This window comes from Megascapheus bottae, chromosome 14, assembly GCF_031878675.1.
Source record: "Megascapheus bottae isolate mThoBot1 chromosome 14, mThoBot2.hap1, whole genome shotgun sequence".
In the NCBI taxonomy this organism is placed as follows: domain Eukaryota; kingdom Metazoa; phylum Chordata; class Mammalia; order Rodentia; family Geomyidae; genus Megascapheus; species Megascapheus bottae.
Window position 1 is genome coordinate 7,645,982 of NC_143522.1, and position 16,591 is coordinate 7,662,572.

Sequence of the window (16,591 nt, forward strand, 5' to 3'; positions counted from 1 at the left end):
AGTGTCTTGCTTTTTGCCTAGACTGGCTATAACTTTCATCTTACCTCCTACGTAGCTGGGTGCATCCTCCTTTGTCACACACCTCTAGATGCACACCACCACAGCTAATGGGTTGAGGTGAATTCTCAATAAGTTGTTTTGGTTTTTACCCAGGTTGGCCTCAATGGTCTCTGCAATCTCCATCTCTCTAGTATCTAGGATTATAGGCATGAGCTTCAGGTGCTTAGCTTGCTTATTTGTTGTTGGTGGTGGTACCAGTCAAGGCCTCATGCTTGCTTGGCTAACGCTGTACTACTTGAACTGTGCCTCTACTCTTGCCTTTTGCTGCGTGTGTTTGGAGATGGAGTCTTGCAGACTTTTCTGTCCTAACTGGCTATCCTCAGACTCCTGAAGATTAGAAGCATGAGCCACCAAAGCCCAGCCTACTGTGTTTTAAAGAGTCCTAGTGGAAAGTATTATGACCAATGGGTAAATCATAAATACTGATTATGAAGATTATTCAGTTAGTCTGAATTGACAGTACTTAAAATGTGGAAACAGCAAATGCCCCAGAGCCTCCAAGAGTATTGAACTTGAACGTTCACAGCAGAATTTAGAACAAGCCACCGGTCTGCTACTTGCTATCTTCTGGATGAAAATACATTGCCAACCAAAAGTACTGGAGGAAAAGACTGGTACTTAACCTGTATCAGCCATCAAGGCAAGATTGGTAAAAAGGATGTGAACCCCCTCTAATCTTAAACCTTCTGTCATCTGTGAGTAGTTAGATCAATGGGTACAGTTCTTCCACTGAGCCCAGGCAGCTGGATTTTAAGGGGAGAAAAAGTAGTCCAACTCTGGTAATCTCTCTAATTCTCAAAGCCCAATTAAATGACAATGTTTTGTTAGCAATTCCTTTTCATAGTTTATGTATTTTGCCTGCATAATTATCAAGCTTTTAGCTTTTTTCTTTCCCACACCTTGTACTGTTTGGCTCACTTCATGAAATCATAGTTTTTCTATGTAAGGAATTAGTGGAAGATTAAATATTACTAAGAACAATATGAATAATCTTAAAAGTATTAGGAAAGAAAGGCTTAGTATTAAGCTTAGAAGAGAATGACATTGAGCTATCAGTACAAAATGCCTTTGTTTTAACAAAGAAAAATACCACTTCGTTGGGGTGTCCTGAGGAATCAGAGCCTAAAGAGGCCAGGACCATGTGCCTACACACTGGTTATACACTGCTGCTTTCCAGCTCTTTTGTACCAACCACCAAATGACTACAGCTTTAAATGCATGTGGGTAGCCAGATACTCGTGCTCATACCTGTAATCCTAGGTACTCGGGAGGCTGAGATTTGAGGATCACAGTTTGAAGCCAGTTGGGGGGAGAAAACTCCATGAGACTCTTATCCCCAGTTAACCAACAAAAAGACAGAAGTAAGGGAGTAATTTAAGTGGTAGCATGCCAACCTTAAGCAAAAAAATGGAGACAGCACTCAGATTGAATTGAAGTCCTAGTAAGACATCAAAACTAAAACTAGCAAAAGTGTATGGGGAAAGAGTAGGATATAATTTTTGAGCTTTTTGTTGGTTTCTTATTCAAAACATTATTTTAGTTCTGATCAGCTGATCATAATTTTGAGTGCTTATACCTAGTTAATGTTGACACTGTGCATACAAACCATACTGTGAGTCCCTCCCATCTGCCTTCTTTGGAAATCTCTCTTCCTTTCAGTGCCTCCAGATTTGGGCCCCCAAAGAAGAGTAGAGCAGCTGAATGTCACTCTCTTGGGCCTTGGCCCAGACATGCATCTTTCTGGGAGGATGACTGGATCCCATTCTTAAGTCTAAAGTTCCTCTTGATTAGCGGCTGCTTTTGTTTGTTGTTTTTAACGGCATCTCTGTCTTTCCTGGGTAGCTTACAGGGATGTGTTTGAGAACCTCTTCCAGCTGGGAAGCTGCCCAGCTCCCACCAGCTGAGTTGGGGGGAAGAAGGGGTGGTGGCTTCTCTTTAGTTCCGCTGCCTGTGGGACTACAAGGACTCCACTTCCAGTCTGGCCACAGTGGCCCTTGTCTCTCTGCAGACTTGGCTCTGTTCTCTGGGTTTTCATTCTCTAGCCATCTGGGCATTTTGAGCACCCTTCTTATCTTAGTACCTTGGCACTCAGAACCGCATGTCATGCTAACATAGAAATGGAAACAAAGGAATCCTTCACCTCTGGCTCGCAATTCCCCTCGAAGCATCCTAGGTTGAGTGACAGTCAGAGAGATTATGAGAGCTGTGCAGAGGTCTGCAGTGATGTAAATGGTTTTGCTGATAGAAGGGATACAGAATGGTGACAATGGCTAAGATTGTTCAGTACCAGAATTCTTAGGGCTTAGTTTCCTTCTTCCTCCTTGACAGCTCTGTAATCTATGAAGAAGGAAAATAAAGGCCTCAGATTGCTGTAGTCTGTCTCCACAGGCCTACATGCCTCCGCTTAGGGACTAGCAATTTTGTGTGCCAGAAAACTGAATTTAACTACCTACTAAGAATTCTATGTGTATCTCTAGTTTTCTAAGTTCCTCTTTCTACTTCCTCAAATGCTAATTTCAGCAGGATTGGATCATGATCACTTTTCAGAGAAGCATTGGGAAAGATTAGTTCAAGAGTGCTGACAGCAAGATTACTAGAATTGTCCTGCTTAGAGGGGAGAAAAAAATGGACCAAAGGACAGTTCCTTTGGCTCATTTACTTCCAGTCTACTGAATTGTCTGACATCTTTGCCCCCAGCCCCCTGAATCCTAGGCAGTCATTCTCATCCTTCATTCTGCCCAACCCTGTCTCAGAAGTGGTCAACAAGGCATCAGCTAGCACTGGCAAAGAAGAGCAGCCACTTTCATTGGACCCTGGTATGTGTTCACATATGGAAAGCCCAAAGCTTCTATAGTCCATTCTTTAAAGCAGTAATGCTAATAAGACATCTCTTAGTTATAAAGCCAAAAGGTTATGCCACTTCACTTCAAGAGTTACTTATTTTGATACTAGTTGACTTATAGACATGGAAAGTAAAAGATGCATTCAAGGCTATTCATTGAATTTTGATCCTCTGGTCCTTGCGACAGGCATTGATGAATGGTTGCTGTCCTATAGAGCATGTGACCAGTTTAGTTGCACTCATGAGTTCTAAATTATGGCTGCAACTTCCTACTCACTGCCTCATTCATCCAGTTGCCAAAACCCAGTCAGTTCTTTGTGTCAAGGCAGCTCAGTGTGGGTTTACCAGATAGCTTTACAGTCTTCTTGTTTCAGTTGTGTATATCAGTCTTTATGTGAATAACAATTCTCCAGATGTAAAATTAACTCCTAGTTGGCTCAGTTTCTGTGTAAGATTTACCCATTATCTATGTCTGATCCTCTGTCTGGCAAACATGGAAAAAACAGTGGAGTTCAGAGTATAGGACTGTTGCTCCTGAGGCACAGAAGTGACATGGTGATCCTTTACATACCCACAAGTGAAGGAAGAATGCATATTCTCTGTTGGCTCTAATACATGGTTTGAAATAAATGGCCATTTTATTTCCCATTAGGAAGAGAGACTTGGAGCAATTGGCAGCAGATCTATGGCTGGATAATTGTTTGGAAAAAACTATAGCTTTCTTTCACATAGGAGATTAAATGCCTGCCTTTGGTCAGAGCAAAGCAGGCCTCTTTTAGCCTCTCCAATTTTTGCAAAAGGCCCCATGTTGGGTCACATAACAGTCTTTGCATGTGTTGCACCCTTGTTAATAAAGGGAACCCTTTTCATGAGTGTAAACAATTAGCCCTGCCAGAATTTATAGCTCTTTATACCCAAAGTAAAGCCTTGGTTTTACTTACATATTCTTTTTTAAATATATTTTTTATTGTAAATAAAGATAGAAGGTACATTACCTCACAAACATTGATACCTTTTCTTATGTCTTGGTCCCCATTTCCCTCCCCCCCACGCCCACCCCTCATCTTGTTTACCCGCTTCCCTATCCTACTTCAAATAACCATATACACATATATACAATATATCAGATAACAAGGTGAAATACTATAACAATATGAGATAACCAAGGGACATCAAAAGAGATGAGAAATAACATAGTACATTAAGGACAGCAATCACTCATTATATGGCTTTTGTTTCTATATCCTGGAGGTCCTTTCATTTAGTGTCATACTATATGGCCTTATATCTAGGTTTTGTTCTATTGTAAATCTCTGCTAGGAGAGCCCAAGGTTTCTACTGATTATGACAAATGAGGGAAACCATTGAGCCTATTTTCCTTTGAGTCTGACTTACTTCACTTAATATGATTTTTTTCTAAGTCTTTCCATCTCCTTACAAATGGGGCAATGTCATTCTTTCTGACAGCACCATAGAATTCCATTGTGTATAAATACCACATCTTCTTGATCCACTCATCAACTGAGGGGCATCTGGGCTGGTTCCTTATCTTTGCTATGGTAAATAGTGATGCAACGAACATCGTTGTGCTAGTGGATTCAGTATGTCCTTGTTTCTGGATGATTGGGTAAATGCCAAGTAGTGGAATTGCTGGGTCATAGGGGAGTTCTATGTGTAGTCTTTTGAGGAACTGCCATCCTGCTTTCCATAGTCATTGAACGAGTTTGCTTTCCCACCAACAGTGTGGTAGTGATCCCTCCTGGCTACAACCCCTCCAGCATCTGTTGTTATTGGATTTCTTGATCATGGCCATTCTAACTGGAGTGAGGTGGAATCTTAGAGTTGTTTTGATTTGCATTTCTTTCATGGCCAGAGATGTCGAGCATTTCTTCATGTGTTTATAGGCCATTCTTATTTCTTCTTCAGAGAAGACTCTCCTTAAGTCTTTGGCCCATCTTTTAATAGGATGGTTGTTTCTTTGGAGATTAGTTTTGGAGTGATTCAATTTTTTGAGCTGTTAATATATTTTAGATATGAGGCCTTTGTTCATTGTATGGTTAGTGAAGATCTTCTCCCCCTCTATAGGCTTTCTAGTTAATTTGCTAGCTATGTCCTTTGCCATACAGAAGCTCAGCAGTCTAATGCAGTCCCACTTATCCAGACTTTCTCTAATTTGTTGTGTTTCTGGGTCCTTATTAAGAAAGTTTCGACCTGTGCCAAAGAGACCTAGTGTATCTCCAATTCCTTCTTGTAAAGTTTTCAGTGTATCTGCTTTTACCTCGAGGTCTTTGATCTGTTTGGAGTTAATCCTGGTGCAGGGTGACAAAGAAGGATCCAACTTTAGGATCCTTTCTTTGGTCTCCATTGATCCTGTACAGATTATAATGTGGTGGTAGGATGTCCTTTTCTGGTTAGGTCTGTTTGGGCTTCTAAAAGCTTCTTGTATCTTGATGGGCCTGTCCTCCTAGATATTTGGGAAGTTCTCTGAGATGATTCCCTGAAGTACATTTCCAATACCATTGACCTCTTTCTCCGGGCCCTCCTCAATACCAATTAGCCTTAAATTAGACTTCCTAATTGTATCTTGGACCTCCTGAAGTGTTCTCGCATCTTTCCTAGATTTGGTTTGACTCATATTCTATTCTTTCTCTATAACAACTAGATTATCTTCAACCCAGGAGATTCTTTCTTCTGCCTTGTCTAACCTGCTATCAATACTTTCTACTTTATTCTTCATCTCCCTTCTTTCCATTTGCTTATTTTTGATGTCATGCATCTCTTGTTTTAGATTGTGTATGGACTTCTTTAACTCCTTGATTTCCATTTGAGCAGTTAGCTCAGCAGCTTAACCCTCATTGGACATATATTGGAGTTCGGTCAGCTTTTTGTTTATAGATTCTATGAATTCAACCATTTTTCTTTCTCTAGCTTCCTCATGTTCACATAAATCCTTTATTATGGCCTCTGTTATGGCTTCCTTGTATTCATATATCACCTTCTTTATGGTTTCATCTCATTTAGATATGGCTTCCTCACGTATCTCTTTCTGTATGTTTTCAAACTTTGATCATGTTTCTCAATTGCATTTGTATAGCATTTAGAGGATTCTCCTCTAGTTTTGCCATTGACTCTTCCATTGCCTGTTTATATTGGATGGGAGATGCTATTCCTTGATTTGCCATTTTTCTTGAGTTTCTTCTTCTGTCCATTTGAAAATGGGAGCAAGATTACAAATTTTAAGATACAATCAACCTAGAGCTCTTTAGCTGGCCAGACAATAGATGTTCACAATTTTAGATTGGTATTATCACTCTCTCTCTCTTTTTATGCACTTACAGACAAATCTAATACCACCATCAGTCACCATTTTATGACCAAAAAAAAAAAAACCCAACCCCCACAATCCAATCTCTATTATAGTTAAGTCCCTCTGGACCTACAGTGTAATTGAACATCTAGATATACAGTATTGCTCAACAACCATCAACTGTAGATCCATGCATTCTAAAAGTTGAAAAATGAACAGAGGACCAGAGATAGAGAAATAGTATGAAAGACAAGAGGGGAGGTAAGAAAAGAGTAATGCAGGAGTGTAAGATTAATATAGTAATGAAAAAAAGGGATAACTGACCTAAGATGATAGAAGGGAAAAATAGTTGAGTACAAAATTTAGAAAAAATAAGATAAAACATAAAAATCAGAAGAGTAATAAGAATATGTAAAGAATATATACAGAAAAGAGGAAGGTGTATATATAGGAGAGATCAATGATAAAAAATTTTAAAAAGTAAAAAGAAAAACAAGATAAAAGATGGGGGAAGATCCCACACAATTGTGAGTTCTTAGACAAGAAATACTTGGGTTAAGAACCAACGGATTAAAAAGCAGGTGACTGTATCAATAAAAATATCATTTGTATCCAGTCTGTACCCAGTGCTATCACTATGTTTCTAGGAACGACCACCATGGCAGAAGGAAAGTGGGAAAAAAAAAATGGAGGGAATCATAACATTAAAAAAACTGGGTGGAGGTCAAATGGCCAAAAAAAAAAATAATAAGGACACATAAAAATGAAAATGAAAAAGGGTAGAAAAAAAAGGGGGTATTCTACAGTTTGGGGTTTTTTTGTGGGGTGGAAATGGGGTATGAAACTTGTGTCTCCACTAAATTTGGGATCCAAACACTTTAAAAAGTCTTTTTCTCTTGTGATTTGGCTTTGCGGTTTTTCTGATCAGTTTGCTTGATTGGGCAGAAAAAAAAAAGCCAGTGGAGCTGAGAGTGGCTTTGTTTACCAGGAATATGGCCCCGCCCAGGAGGAGGAGCTTCCGCTAGCACCGGAGGCGGACATCCAGCTAAGCTGCCTCTGGGAAAACCTTTGCCCTTTTGAATGATGGCGCTGCCAGCACCGCTTCTCAGGCTCCAGTTGCTTTGGCTGGGTCTTTGCCAGCAGTCAAGATGGTGCTGCTCTCGGCTGGTGGGGGAGGGGATTCCTTCCCAATGGAAGTGGAAACGTCTCCACGAAGGTACTCACAAATTGCTGGGTTTTCTGGTTCTGTGAAGCTGGCAGGTCTGCGCCATGGCCGGGTGACAGCTCTGGGCTCGCACAGGCTCTGTCTGGCTATGTCTGGAGCCGGCAGGTCTGCACTGCCGAGAAGCATTGTCTGCTCAGGTGCCGGAGGGAGGCTTTATCTCCATGGCGGCTCATGCTGTCTTTTTGGGCCAGTTTCCTGCCTTTCTCCTCTCTGACTGAGATCTCTGTGGTGCTAAAGCTTACTTAGGATGGATCTTTGGGTATGAACTTTCCCCTACGATGCTAGAACTGGTATCTTAGTGAGAGCTCAGAAAGACTTACACTGAACCATCGCCATCTTCCGCAGATCTCTTACTTACATAATCTTATCAGTTGTCTTTGATTAAAACAAGTCATTGTCTACCAAAGTCAGTATTAACTACAGCACTTCTGAATGATAACAGCACTATTGCTCTTCAATTTAAACATCATTTTCTCTAGAATATTAGCAAATGACATTTATATTGTCTTATCATTCATTTACACGCTATCTCACTGAATGAGATTAAGTATTGGTGCTATATTCTCCATCTGTAAAATAGAAAGAACCAAAAATAATCAAATACCACTTAGACGTCAACATTCATACATGCTGAGTTTTCAAAATGTTGCCTAGAGCTTTTAAGTTCTGCTTTTTACCTACCCAAGGGAGTCTGAAGAGTGTGTGATTTGGGCCAGAGAACAACAGGTCGCTAGCTAGGTTGAACTAGGCAAAAAAATGGAACAAGTTCCAGTTTACCAAGCTGGGACATGTCATGTACTGGTCAAGGAAGTGTTTTTCAAATCAAGGGGGTGGTGAAGAGGACTAGTAAAAATCCATTCCTGCTTTGATAGTAGCCTTTGGAGATACTGTTATAATTTGAAAACATTCCCATGGGAGGCCTAGGGAGAAGTCTTACATGAGCCAACATGCAACATTAGGCAGGAGAAACAAGGCCTTTCTGGCTGATTTGACCCATGGGTGGGCCCTTTTCCACATGTTTCTAATTAGAAATGCAAGAAAGGGTAGATATTCTGTGGCAACTCTCCTTTCCTTCTCTGCTTGGAGACAGAACAACAGGGCCTTTGTGGTGACCTTTGCAGAGCTGTTTACGTTTGGTGACCTGCCTGAGCACTCCCACCAGAGTGGGGGTGCACCTCCAGGCTAACTAGGAGCAGCCATGATATCTATTACTTGGGTAGACCATGCAGGTCAAAAGAAAAACTAAGAGGATTCCCTGTTGTTGAGACTGAGTTAAATTTTTTTTAACTAGATTTATGGAGGTATAAATTACATACCATAAAAAAAAATCAATGATTTCTTTTTTAGTAGATTTATAGAGCTGTGTCACCATCACTGCATTCCAGTTTTAGAACTTTGGTTAGACTTCAAAAACACCAATAATGATCCTAAATGAAATGTACTTTGTGTCATAGCACAAAATCAATGGTGCAGGCTCTCTTGGGCTAGGCAAGAGACAACTAGTCTCAAGTTTCTCAAAGTACCTGAAGTTTGAGAATAGCATTTATATAGAGGAAAATCACCCACATTTTTCCCCATCAAGTATTAGGACTTAGTTGAAAATTTGAGAAACCATCATATAACCTGATCCCACATCAATGTCAATTAATGTCTCCTTACTATTAAAAGAAGGTACCAAAGATGAGGCTAGAAGCTTCCCTCAGTGTTATAGTTCACTTTGAGCATCTAATCAAATTATTTATCCATATGCGCTCATTTTCAGATACTATTGTAGGTACTCCAGATACTAAGATAGTGAAACAAGGTCCCTATCTTCAAGAACTAATAGTCTGATGGCTGAGAATATAATATAAATTGAATAATACCAATTTTACATGTAGTATATTGACTCCAAAAGTTCATCAGTAAATACTTTGTAGAGAAGATGTTACAAAGAAACCAAATTCATGGTATCTACATTCTGCTGCCATTGAGAGGAAATACCATGAGAGCTGGTTCCTACCTTTCAAGGGTTAGGGATGGAGGTGGCATTTGTGACTGGTGAGAAAAAAAAAATCCAGTTTGACAAAATAGCCTTGGAAAAGTGGAAAAAGGCAAAGCATGTTAAGAATTTGGTGAAGAAAGAAACCATTTTGTGACAACCTTCCTAGAAGAAGTCATGTTTGAGGTGAATTGTGATAGATTTGGTAGACTTTCAGCAAAGGCAGTCCAGATGAAAGATGAGAGCAAAGGCTCAGAGTTGGAGAGCTTGGGGTATGTTCTAAAGTAGCCCAAGATGAATTAATCCTTGTGTGATATGGTGTAAGTCATTTCTACATATTTATGTCAGAAATGGAAATCAAAGGAATGCCAGCTCTACTTTACTTTGCCTGAGTCAAGGAACATGTGTTAATTACTTTTTTCATTTCTGTGACCCATTCACTACCAAATATAACTACTAATAGGGAGAGGTTATTTATTATCTCTCATATGTTGATCACTGGCCAGAAAAGTCTTCTGTGGAAGGACATAGTGGGCGATGCGTATGGAGTGGAGAAGGTTCTCAAGTCATGTGGAGAAGAAGCAGAGAACAACACAAGAAGAGCCCAGGGATAATCCATCCCAGAGGACCTGCCTTCAGTTAGCTACTTCTAGCTAGACCTTACCTCCTAAAGTTTCCAGATTTTCTCACAATAATGCCAGCTGATGTAACCAGCTGAGGACCATGTGTTCAAACAGAAGCCTGTGGGGGGACATTATGTATTCAAGCTAGCAGAAGAACTGCTTCCTAGAGAAGTAGTTCACCTCACCATGTCCTTGATGCTGTCTTCATACCACAGTGACGTGATGATGTTTTCTTCAGTTCCTTCTTGAAGGATTCATCATATGGTCACCACCCACGGAACTGCCGTTAAAGCAACAGTACATTTTTACTTAATGATATCCCCACATTTTAAAAGCATTGATTTGACACATACTTCATGCTATGTTGATAAGATGAACCTGGCTATGGACCTGTTGCTTAACCCTCTCCCAGAAATTTAAATATATCCTTTTAAGATGAAGACAGCAGCAATATTAGTTACTTGTTTTTGAACATGTAATAATGATTCCTTAGCAGCTTTAACAAGTGGAGAGGAAATATAGAAAAGAAAGGAAAAAGGGAGGAAGAAAACAGAGGGAGGGAAAAAAAGGGAGGGAGGAAAGGAAGGAAGGGGTGGCAGGAGTTAGGCCTAGTGGTAGAGTGCTTGCCTAGCATGCAGTAAGATCTGGGTTCAATTCCTTGGTGCCATATACATAGAAAAAGACAGAAGTTGGGCTGTGACCCAAGTGGTTGAGCTCTAGCCTTGAGATATCCAAGGACAGTGCTCAGGTCCTGAGCTCAGGCCCAGGATTGGCAAAAAAAAGAAAGAAAGAAGGACAGAAAAAGAAAAAAGAAAGAAAGAAAAGAGGAAGGAAAGGAGGAAGAAAGAAAAATATACCATTTGTTTAAAAGTGTCAGCATTCCTCAAGCTATACTTATTTCTAAAGTTAAGTTGCTAAAGACCTTGAAACTGGGGTTGTTGAGGAGTTTTGGAAAGTAGGGAATGCTTCCATCTGAAAGAATGAACTCAGTTGCTTTTGATGTTATCAAAAAAGAGGGAGTTTTGTGATGTGTCGTTGTGATTGTTTTCAGGGATGGCTTGCCTGCTGTGTGGCCCTGGTCATGACATGGAATAGCTCTCTCAGGGGTCAGCGTGAATAGCCAGGCTGCAGCTGGAGTTGAACACAATAGTCAGCCCTGTTGGGCCTTGCCCTTTAAGTCTCGAAGGCTAATTTCATAGTATTTAGTGGCATTGAACCTGCCAAAGAAAATTCTGCTTCATTGAGAAGAATACAATTTCTGTACACTTATTATTTTGTCATGAAGAGAGAAGAAAAGAGAGTTTGGGAGGAACACAGCTTAGCCTACTGGTCTTGTAGGCAAGTTTAGAAAAAAAAAAAAGCGAGTAGTCTCTACTCTTAATATGATATGTCAGTTTACTAATAATCATTTAGATGCTATGAGATGGGGACAGATCCTCCCATTATTATTTTTTTTCTGTGAACTGTGATGTCTTCTACAATTCCCTTTTGGGGAAGAAAAAATTGATGGGTGTGGAGGGTCACGGGGAGTCAGTTGTGGGGCTTGAACTCTGGACCTAGGAGCTAGCCCTGAGCTCTTCAGCTCTATCACTTTGAGCCATAACACCACTTGTCACTTTTCTGGTGGTTAATCGGAGATAAGAGTCTCATTGACTTTCATGCCAAGCTGGCTTTGAACCTTGATCCTCAAATCTCAGCCTCCTGAGCAGCTTTTATAGGCATGAGCCACCAGCCTTGGGGCATTTTTTTTTAACCAACAAATAGTGAATTTAGAACTGCTTTTACTGAGAAGTAACAGTGTTAGAAACTGTGAGGTGTGTGTGCTTTATCTTCCAATGTAGTACTGTTTATGGGTTGAGGGATGATTATGTTTGCCATTCAGCAAGTTTAAAAGAGAAAAATTCTGGACATTGCCTAAGTTTGACAAATAATGCTCAGTGAAATAAAGTTTTAATAAACTGTACTAGGATGTACTTACACTAAAAGTTATTCATTGTCTGAAATTCAAATTTTATTGAGCTTTCTATGTCTCTTTTGTTAAATCTGACAACTGAATTTTGCTTGCTTAACAAGCAAGCAATGTAAGCATGAGACCCTGTGTTCAAATGCCAGTACTACTGAAAGAGTGGGGGGGGGGAGAGAGAGAGAGAGAGAGAGAGAGAGAGAGAGAGAGAGAGAGAGAGAGAGAGAGAGAGAGAGAGAGAGAAGGAGATTAGAGCTGTCATTTGCTGGTTACATAATATGTGTCAATTTTCTACCTGCATGAATTCCTAATGCCTCTCAATAAGACTTGAGATAGGTATTGTTATTTCCTATTTTACATGTAAAATAGAAAATTGCTATTTCTGTAATATAGGTAAGGAAGTGACAGACAAGAGAGTTCAAGTAGCTTGCTACTAGTCACAAGCCATGAAGAGGCTGAGCTGGATTGAGTGAGTGCTTGCATCAGCCTGACTTCCAACACCTCCTCCTAAGCAAAGCAATGAATATACTTAGATTTCCCCTCTTCCACTGCTTCCTCAAACCCTAGTTTGGCCTGAAGATGAGATTGTCCCTCTCTCTTTTCTTGTTCCTTACAGGCTAGAACTGATATCACAACTTTGTGTCCCGAATTAGATCTAAAAAAAAAAAACCCTCTCCCTGTGTATCACACAGCAATGCATGTTAGCAGATGTTAGTTTCAGATGCTTCTTAAGTTACATTAAAAAAAGGCTGAAGCATGGGAAACAAAAATGCCAGGATTTTCATTACATTTTGTAATTTGCTGTCATTTTCAGATCATTAAAAGAGCCTTTAAATAACTGCTAGCTTTGAGATGACTTTACATGGGAATTACACAATCCATTCAAAATGGCACTGCATGCTGCCAATGGGTCCTACCAAAGAGAGGGCTCTGTCCTCTTTCCCACCCAGTCCCTTTTTAGCTCTGCTCTTAAGAAACATTCTGCCCAACACAAATACATCCTCCCCTTTTGAACAAATACATCCTCCCCTTGGTTCATTCCTTGTATAAAATGATTTTGTACCCGTTGCTGCGTTCCCCACCTCTGGATGGGAAAGTTGGTGAAGTTAGCCATTCCAGCCATCACCTGCTGTGGCTGTAGTTATGCCATGTAAAACATCTCCATGGGTGTGTTCCACCAGGTCTCCTGATAGTATTGCTTAAACTGTGGATTGAGCATCTAGACAAATGGAAGAAGTCTTCAGGAGAACTGTGTAAAAGTTTTCCCAGCCTTTCTCCTGTAACTTGGCAGCACCCTTCTCATCTCTCTCCCCAGTGTGGACAGGCAGCACACCTGCCCTGCTCCCCACACTTGTCATCTCCTCCCTGTCCCCATGTGCTCCATTTCATGTTCATATTTCCTTGAACCATGGCACTTCAATGTTTAAATCAGGTCCATCCAATATGAAAAGGAAATCTAAGAAGAAAAGGAAGAAACTAGCCATGGAACAAGGCCAGTGGCAGGTGGCATACAGCACCATCTTCTCTCTTAGTTCTTGTCATCTGAGAAAAGTCATTTCAGTCTATTCAAGAATGCTAGGGTTTTCTCAGCTGCCCTTCCTCCATGATTCCTGATCTGCACATCCCTCTGTATAGTGTGTAGTCATCCCCCACAATGGCTCAACTTTGGTCAGTTTATGTTCTCACAGACGTTTTGTTTCCTTCCTTTGGGGAAGCAGAGCACTGTGTGATGGTGGCTTTCAGGATCCATTTTGTAAGTGGTAGTCTTAGGACATTTCAGAAATTCTGGGAAGACTTTATTGACTAGTCTTTAATCTGAGCATTTTTGTTGTCATCTCCTAAATTCAACAAACAGCAGAATTTAATCCAGTCTGCTTTCTAGGTAGCATAGGCCTAACTCTTAAACAAGTGATTTAATTTCTGTGCTTTTTGTTTCCTGTCTCAATGGGGGGGGGTGCAAAGTGTTCATTTTTTACTTCCTCGTGATACTTTGACAATTCAGTGGATTAATATTTATAAATCATTTAGCATAATACTTAGCACATATTAAGCAATGTATTAAATAATGCATAAAATGAAGCAAGAAATAGTAATACCTTCCTTTTAATTTGTGCCTAAAGAGATTTACCCAACTTGTATTTGATACCTTGAAAGTTTAAAGTGACAATTTGTAAGGAATATAAGATAACACAGTCCATAAATTCACCTAAGGATCTTGGCAATCCATCCTTAATATAGTTTCTCTGTATTTTGGCCTCACTGATGGACTGTTTCCCCCTCCAAGTCCTTTTAAAATTGCCTTCTCTACCCCTTCACATGTGTCCATTGCCTGTGCTACCTCTCCCCTGTGGAGGCTATAAGTGCATGTGGTCTTATGTTATTCAGAATCTGTTCAGATATAAAGCAAAGTCTTCATTTCCTTTTAGGTCATAAGCTTCTATTGAAGGATGAGACTACATTTCTGATTATTGTATCTCATCCCCGACCTTTGATCCTCCATTCATATATTTTAGTTAATTTGAGTTTACACAGAGGAAGAAAGGGCTGACCTTGATCTGAATGGATTCACAGATGCACTCAGCAGAAAGGTTAGAGTCCTGGTATGTATTGGAACCATTGGAAGGTCCAATGTAGGATTGAGGGGAAAAGGCCAGCAGGAAGCTGGGGTGGAAGTGAGAGCAGGGATGCCTGCAATGTGAAAGTCTAAGGTATTGGCTTTACATAGTTCCGAGGAATACATTTAGGTGGCACCTTGAAAAATATATTTACAGGTAAATATACTTAAAAATTAATGTATAGGTTTCCTTTGAAAAGTCTCCAGAGGAGGGACTGGGAATTTGGCCTACTGGTAAGAATGCTTGCCTAACATGTACGAAGACCCTGGTTCGATTCCTTGGTACCACATGCATAGGGGGGAAAAGCCAGAAGTGGTTCTATAGATCAAGATAGAGCTTTTATCTTGAGAAAGCCCAAGGACAGTGCTCCGCCCCTGAGTTCAAGCCCCAGGACTGGAAAACAAGAAAAGTCTCCAGAGGAAAACAGAGCTAGAGAAATCCATGCACCACTACTGAAGATGTGCAGGTAGAGCAAAACAAGGAGCCCGCATGAGCATTGCAGTACTCTTAAGAACCAGCTCACAGGGTGCTGTTTGTATCCTGTGCGTTTTTTGCTTGATGGATAAATAAAATGTTCTCCATAAGTAAATTTTGCCACTCTAGTACAGCAACACATACATCCTCATGCTCATAAATATATTTACTAAACCTACATGGCCATCCATGTGGATCTCACATGCTGTAAACAAAATTGGGAGACTTAAAAGTCCCATTTTTTCCCCTTTCTCCATTTTGGGGGGGTAGTCTTGATGCTCATTAGATATTTGCTTTTAATAAGTTTGGCCAGTACATTTGGCTTCTGAGCATTTCAGAGGGGATATTTGAACTCAAAGAAGAAAATATTGCTTGCTTCTGGGGCAGCGTTCCTAGCAGCACCCAATATAGAAGTTGTTTTCCTGTAAGCAGGGCACAAAGACAAGACCCAAAATTTTTTGAATCAGGCCTTCTTAATCCTGCATATTGCTTTGCAGAATGAGCCCGGTGCTATGCCTGCACCATCAGCCATGGCAGTTGGGCATTATTGCTGGTGCCACTGAGGGCAGGATCCATAGAAACCCAAAGATGTGAGCAGACCTTCCTTTGTCCCTTCATTCTTCAGCAAGCTTTACTGAGTACTTATTATGTGCCAGATACTGGGCACTGAGTCCAAGACCTTGGCAGCTATAGATGGTGTCCTTAGAGAACTGGATGGCCTGTCCAAGACAAGGTCCAGCATAAATAAGAAGGAGCCATGAGAACCTAGCTAGGCATCAGAGAAAGTAACACACAGATGTCTGACGCCCTGACATGAGAAGTTCAGAAGGCCTATTGACTTGGGGAGCCATTGTAGGGCCCCAGGAACAGCAGTATATCCGGGAGCAACAGGAAAGAAGCTGAGAAAAACATCTAGGATGAGTACCTTCATTCGTGAGTGGCTAGAAGAATACTAATCTCTTGGAAGATGATAACTAATAGCACACTTAACATTGCACATACTCCTAATTTTATATGTACCCAATGTGTCACAGAGTTGTATATAATTTGTGTACAGTGTGATTTTGGTAGTTCTCAAATAATCTCTGGTTTTATGTTGTAAAGTCCAAAACAACAGTGTTGGAATGGACTGTCCAAGCCCAGGTAGATTTAGAAAACCTGGACACCGAACCTTCTCTCTGGATTAGGATGACACTTGATCAGCTTTCTAGGCCTCATCCCACACACGCTATTTGTTTCTTTGGACCAGTGTCACTATCAGATATTATAGCCAGTTACATGGTAATTGCTCTGTCTTGAAGGCAAGTGCCTGAAGCTACTTGTCTCTTTATTTCTGATACCTGTACTGAGTCCAGTATTAAAGACAGTCCAGAGAGGGCACTGGTCTATTCTGGATGGGCTGGTCAAAGTACACTAAAAATATTAATGTCTCCAGGATGTGTATATATGCTATCTATGAACCACAAATGAGTTTTGGGTCCCAACCCCCAAGATATGTCAT

At 40.5% G+C, this 16,591-nt stretch overlaps 1 protein-coding gene across 2 annotated transcripts in view; it reads left to right on the forward strand.

Annotated features, from left to right (window-relative positions):
* Positions 1 to 16,591, forward strand: part of Rad51b (RAD51 paralog B) — a 494,664-nt gene that overhangs the window by 353,406 nt on the left and 124,667 nt on the right. The window lies entirely within an intron of this gene.